Below are 7335 nucleotides of genomic sequence, written 5' to 3' on the forward strand. Positions count from 1 at the left end.
CATCTCTTCCTCTGCCAAGACAAAGAAAAGAAAACACCAGTGCGCAGTCTTAACAGCACGTGGGCCAACACCTGACAAGTCTGCCACTCACCTTCTCCTCAGAGTGCCCTGGCGCTCGGCCCGCAAGCTTCGGCCTCCGACGCCGCCGTCGCAAGGTACGCCTAGGTAAAGTGGAGACGAGATGACCGGGCACGGCTGAAACCTGAGTGGACCCTCCCTCCTCCTCCCTACCTCCCCCACTCACCGCAACTCCTCGGCCATCCCTGTGAGCCGCCCCAACGGGACCTTGAAGTATAAAATGGGTCGGCTCCGTCGCGAGGTCCCATGATACTTCGGGAGAGCTCTGGAGTGCAGGAAGCCTGGTCCCTCCGCCACCTGATGACAGGGGCTCGACTAACGCCGAGTCGATGGCCTAAAGCACGCAAACGAGAAGGGATGGTTAGGGTTGCCCCGAAAACTGACTCCTGAGGGAGAACAACTGCTTCTCTCCGCTGCTCACCTGGCATGCTTGACCTCGATTGCTGCTGTCTGCCTGGACTTCCTATTAATAACGACAAAGAAGAGTGCTGTAGCAGACTCACCACCGATGCTGCCCCTGCAAACACAAACAGTGACTGACCTGCACGTGGGAACTCCTTGACCCGGGACTGGGGGCTCTGCCACAGATTTCGTCCATCTGCATCTGAAAGAAAGTTAGGGGAAAAGTCAGACCACTGCAGGATCACTTTACAGGTCCAAACATCTTGTGAGAATCTAGCAATACCATCTAGAGCACAACTACATCCCCCACTCCAAATTGCTAGTCTCCAGGACTTGTGCGATTACACCAGGCTACGCACAAGGACAGAGCAGCTCGGGGACAAATACGTGCAGACACCCGTGACAAATATGTGCAGACACCTGTGACACGGGACAGGACAAGACAAACGAGGGGACACAACAAGAAGAAAAATCCCTGGGCAGGAAAAATGGCCACGAGGACTGAGAGAATGTGGAAGGGGATGACCTAGGTGAGACGGAGAGCTGGCCGATGAGGCTCACAGATGCCCACAGGAACAAGATCCCCGAGAGGGAATGAAGGCCCTTAGCAAAACCTGGGGTTAATATACCCCTGATTGCACCCCACCTCTCATTCCCACAATGCCTGGGAAAGGGGAGGGGGGCAAATCCCACAGGGTATAAAAGACCTCAGAGCAGGTGCAGCTGTTTGGCTCCTCTGACTTGAATTCAAGGGCAGTAAAGGGTGTGATACAGAAGACATGACAGAGCTTTCTTTTTTGCTTGAGCTACTTGGACCAAAAGGACAGAAAACCGGTACGAAAAAAAGCTTTTTGTTTAGGCAGCGTAGCTAAATAAGTTGGGTAATCTGCAGTTATTTTATGTAATTATTTCTCAGTGGCTACTAACTAGAGCAAAGAAGAACACTAATTATATGAATGGTCTGAGTCTCCTTGGGGCTACAATTTAGGACTATCTACATTATAAATAAGAAAAATAATTGTCTCCCAGGCAGCATAAAGGTTAAGTACCTGCCAGGCTCACCTTCCTCTGAGATATTTACTCCTAAGGCACAAAAAAGAAGTGCCCTGGAAGGTAGTTTTAAACCCTTAAAATACTGAAAAAGACAGAGTCTCCTTCAAATGAAACCCTTAAAATTAGGAAATGGGGCAATTACCTCCATTGAAACTGATACTGTTGGCAACTAAATAGCTTTTAGCCTTTAAGTTAATCCCCTAAAATATGGGGAAAAGAGGGGTTTTCCCTATTTTAAATCTTTCTGGTGATGAAGAAAGAGGGATTTGCCCCTCAATCCAAATGCTTAAGAAGGAGGGACAGCTGGGCTTCTCCCTCCCTGGAAGCCTTAAGACGACAAAAAGGGGGCAGTTACCCTTGATTCAAACCCATAAACAACATTGTCAAAGTTTTCCCCTTCTATTTAAACTGTAACATAAAGGAAAATGGGGATTCCCTGTCAATTAACACTCCTAACAGCATAAACAAGGCACAGGATCTTTCAATTAAGACCATTAAAATTACAGGGGAAGCAGATTCCCTCATCATTTGAATACAAGAAATAATGGAAAAGGAAGCTTTTCCCCTCCATATAAACCCCTTTTCTCCTAAAAACCCCTCGCTTTTCTGGGAGTGCTGTGGAAAATCTGGGTGGTCTAGGAAGTGACTGACACAATAAGAGGGGAAAGTTGAAAGCTCTCCCCTGAAAACCCACATGCTGCCCAGCCTGCTCAGGTGGTGCCCCTTGGCAAGAGGGCTCTTCCCTCGGCGTGTTCTGAAACAGCTGCTCCGTTCCCAGGTGGGTCCTGCTGCTCCCCTGTCCCTGCTGGATGTTCCAACCGTCGTTCGTGCAAGGATGCTTGCGATAGCCCTCTTAGCCCCTCTGGACAAGCAGCTCCCTGAGCAGGTGAGCCTGCATAACCCTCTGAAAGTAGCTGGTCACGTGGCAGGCTGCTATACCTTGGACCGGGAGACGAGTTGAGGGAAAGTCCTGTGGGCAGTTCTGTCCCCTACACAGCCCTTCAACTGCCCCTTAACCAATGGGGGGTCAGACTTAGCTTTCTAAGGAAATTAAAAGTCCTTCCTCTCTGTGTGCCCCATCCAAATAGGCATTCTACTTCCAAAACTTCAGACAGTGAACAATTTCTCACAGACTTCAGCTGTCAACACCAAGGGTTCTTGCTGCCCTTCGACCACCACGTGCCTCTTGTGAGCAGACATTGACAAACAGCTGAGGTGAGTTTCATTTTACAGGAAAAAAAGCCAGCATTTGGTTTGAGGGACCTGTGGCCCTAAGTGACCTTCTGCCTCCTCCACTTTCTACCGGTGAAGGATTTCTACAGGAGCAGAGTTATCCCCAAAAATAACTCGGGCTGCCCTGGCACCGAGAAGCACCTCCTGCAAACCAGCATCGTGAACGTGGAGTGGTAAGTTTTGTTGAGAAGGGAAAAGGGCCGGTGATCGTGGTCGGAGACCCTTGGCTCCGAGTGGGCGGCTGCCGCCAGAAAATCCGAAGGAAGCGTGACGTGTCCCGGACCCGAGCCGCCGGCGCGTCGAACTTGTGCTGCCCTGAAAGTCACAAAGGCGTGCTGCAAAATGACATAGGGAAGTGGGAGTAATGAGCTTTGATTCACATTGGAAAAAGCTGGTGTTTCTGCTCAGGGAACCGGGGCACCGAGTGGGTGGCCGCTTCCAAAATAGCCAAACGGCGCAGGATGTGTCACAGACCCAAACGGCCCCTCTGCCTAAGTCTCCTGTTAATAGGATTCCTAGTTAAAAAAGGGTAATAGCAACTGTGCTGTGAGGAAGAACACCCCCCTCACTAGTCCTTCGTGCAGTTCTAGTAAAAATAAAAAAATAGACTACCTTCTCCATGAGCAAAGATGGATCCAGCATCTCCGTCATAATTCGATTTCAGTGTCCAGCTCCAGCATATCACACTGGGCTAGCACATATGTCAACACAGACAAGAAGTCATCAGCTTCATACAGCCTTCCTGGACTGAAGGGAACACAAAAAATGAGAGACAAATGGCATTTTTTTACCAGTTTCCGTGTTTGAAAGGAGAGCACTCTTTTGTGCCTTCTCTACCCAGCATGTCTGTATTACTCTAGAACTTACTGTCACCAATGTGCGGCAAAGAGAACATCACCTGACACTCACTCCACCGCAGACCAGCTCAGTCCTGTCCTTCAAACAAGCACAAATCTTATGATGTTCACCTTGAGGCATGCAAGGGAAATTTAGAGACTGGGCTCACCCTGGCACCAGCTGAAAAGGCTGCCATGCCAGTCTAGCCTGACCTTCTCATGCACTGCCATCACTGCCTAAGAGGTGATGAATGGGCTCGGTTTGGCAACACCACAACACTCCAGTGCAGGATCAGTGCCCCAGCGAAGGACTGCCCTGAGCCCCAGCCTCTGTGTCAGCAGCGGTGAGCAGATGGAACTCACCTATTTCCAGATACAAATCCCTTTGTTTGTCATTCCTATTTGTTTCTAGGCACTGCAAGCGCATTTCAGATATTCAGAGACAGCACTAACTGGTCCACGGATTTAAGGATGCAGCCAGTCTTCAGGAATGTGTGTTGCTGTTCTAGCCTTGTCCAACAAGGGGGCATAGGGGGAGAGGAGGAGGAACAGGGAGTTTTCATTAGGCCTCTGCTTGTGGGCTGCAGGGGACATCTGCACTGAGGAAGAAATGGAAATAGGAAAGAGGGAAACACAACCTGATGGGACACAGTTCTGGCACCGCATTTCCTCTTGTTCCCGCTGTCATGGAAAACCACAGATAGAAGCCCCTCAGACCTTGGATCCCTGAACACCCAGGAGAGGTGGAGTTTTACTCAGATCACAGCGCCCTGCCTGGCCGCACCAACACGAGCACAGGCCAATCACTTTGCCCAGCACCATCCGTCATTTTCCTCCCACTGCTCCCAAATCCTCCCAAGCCCCAGCACCAAATCCTCCCAAACCCCACCTGCGTCTGTGCTGGGGCCTGTGCCTGCTCCCAGCCCAACCAGAGGCTGTTACCCAGCCCTGCACCGGCTGTCACCCCTGGGAGAGCTGGGAATACACCAAGAGCTCAGCTCCCTGGGCTCCTGAACCCCCAGACCAGTCGTTAGATGCACAAAAAACACCCAACCTGCCCCTCTGGACACAGCCGAACACCACAACCCCATCATCCCCAAGGAATTCTGGCATTTGCTTCTTCACCTCTGCCCTCTTCCAGCAGACACGGGTAGGACCGGGCTGTCAGAAATGGCATTCCCTAGGCAGTTAATCCCAGCAGAGAGGAAAAGAGGAACCCTGCATCACTCTGACTTACCCCGCGTGTGGGCAGGACCAGGGGCCCTCCACTGCAGACCTCTGGGGCCGCAGCCTCTTGGCTTTGGCTGCTCAAACACCAAAGCTTCTGACATCACTGGGCCCACTTAAATGGTTTTTCCTGTCCTGAAGGAGAAAAAAAAAAAAATTAAGCCCACTGTGGTAGTCAAAGGATGTCAGCTTTCACACCTCCCTTTTGATATCTCACTACAGGGGTTTCTGGTATAGAAACCACTGAGCTGGACTTCACTGAGCTGCAACACAAAGCTGCTCACAGCAGGCAAAGGCAAGAGGTGCACACAGCACCAATAAGCAGCACCTGGACTTCAAGGAATACAACTTCATCGTGTTCCAGAGCCAGGGGATGACATTTGGGAACAATCCTTGCTGACTGGAGGCAATCCAGGGCCCAGAAGCAACAGGAGACCATGAATAGCCTGGCGGCAGTAGCGCCACAGCTGTGTGATTTGCACTCTGGGCACTGTGGCCCCACAAGGGCAGGACAGGCGGCACTCAGGGAAGGGGCGAGGTCCCGGCTGCGGTACGGGACGTTGGTTAGAGCACGAGGCGGCGGCACTCAGGGAAGGGGCGAGGTCCTGGCTGCGGTACGGGACGTTGGTTAGAGCACGAGGCGGCGGCACTCAGGGAAGGGGCGAGGTCCTGGCTGCGGTACGGGACGTTGGTTAGAGCACGAGGCGGCGGCACTCAGGGAAGGGGCGAGGTCCTGGCTGCGGTACGGGACGTTGGTTAGAGCACGAGGCGGCGGCACTCAGGGAAGGGGCGAGGTCCTGGCTGCGGTACGGGACGTTGGTTAGAGCACGAGGCGGCGGCACTCAGGGAAGGGGCGAGGTCCTGGCTGCGGTACGGGACGTTGGTTAGAGCACGAGGCGGCGGCACTCAGGGAAGGGGCGAGGTCCTGGCTGCGGTACGGGACGTTGGTTAGAGCACGAGGCGGCGGCACTCAGGGAAGGGGCGAGGTCCTGGCTGCGGTACGGGACGTTGGTTAGAGCACGAGGCGGCGGCACTCAGGGAAGGGGCGAGGTCCTGGCTGCGGTACGGGACGTTGGTTAGAGCACGAGGCGGCGGCACGGAGCGGAAGAAGCCGCGGCGCGTGCGCGGCCGTCCCGAGGCACTGCGCGTGCGCAGCGCGGCTCTCCCGAACCAGCATCATCGGGCCCTGCGCGCGTGCAGCCTTTCCCGGGGGCTGCAGCGCCTCCACTCAGCCAGCAGGTGGAGGCAGCGAGCAGCCCCACACGCAGCTTCCCCCCCTTGGTGCGCACGCGCAGGAACTCACTGTGCTGCGCGTGCGCCGCTCTCCAAGACGTCGGTCATCCCTTTGCATTTTTGAGTCCTGCCGCTTACGTGCACTCATTTTTGCTGGGTGTTTTTATGTTTGAGGAGTTTTATTACTGCTTTTTAATTGCGCATGCACGACACTGCAGAATTCGTGTGCACGGGTGGGATCCTCTGCTGCACTGTGTGCAGTGTAAACGAGCAGAAGAGCCCAGCCCGTGCTTGTGTTTGGGAGGAGCACAGCAATGCACAACAAGGACGTTTCAAAGGGCAGTGCAGTGCAAACAACCTGACAGGTGAGGGTGGCAGATAACAAAAAGCTACCGTACACACAGTAGTAGAAGTAAGAATTGTAACGTGGAAAAATAAACTCTCCTTCTCACCCCCAACACAGGAGCCCAGGATGGACACTTGGAGCACGTCCAGCAGAGCACCAAGGAGCTCTGCAGGAGCCACAGCCCTAAATACTCACGGTGGCACTGAACACCTTTGCATCCTGACACTCTCACAGCTCTTAACTGGCCCCAGGATGGGATGAGGCACTCAATTCTGCAGCTTGCTCCCATTCACACGTGGATCTGTCATCACTGGCCTCCTTAGGGAGATCTGGGCCCACCACTGAGGATCAGGTATGCTTATGAATTGCTAAAACAAGCAACAAGCCACAGTTACTCCTTATGTCTTGAAACACTGGGAACAAACAGGGCACGTGCCTGCGTGGATGAGACAAAATGCATGTTTGCACAGACACCTGCATGGACACAAGTGCGATATGCTAACAAAAGTCCGCTTGCATGGACCCAAAGTGCTTGCACAGATAGGTGGACAGAGATCTCACAGCACAACTACGCAGATGACAACTAATCTGGCTGCTCCCAGGCTCTACCCATCTAAAGCTGTGGGGTGCATCAGGGCTGCAAGGCACCTCTCCTCTGAGAAGGCAGCTGGGTCTGGTGGCACCATTTTTCCCAGCTGGTGCATTCAGACCCTATACTCTTCACCAATTCCACTGTGGCATTCCCCCATGTCACTCATTTGCACTGAAGCTCGACAAGGCTGCAGGACACCAAACGTACGTATCACTTCAACTGCACTTGCACGTAGAACTCCTTACATTGCTCACTGTTGTGGAATGGTGTTTGTTGCAAAGACTGAGGAAACATTTTTAAAAATATCCTTCAAGTCATCAATTTATTAGGGTATC

This window comes from Anomalospiza imberbis, chromosome 7 (assembly GCF_031753505.1).
Source record: "Anomalospiza imberbis isolate Cuckoo-Finch-1a 21T00152 chromosome 7, ASM3175350v1, whole genome shotgun sequence".
Taxonomy (NCBI): domain Eukaryota; kingdom Metazoa; phylum Chordata; class Aves; order Passeriformes; family Viduidae; genus Anomalospiza; species Anomalospiza imberbis.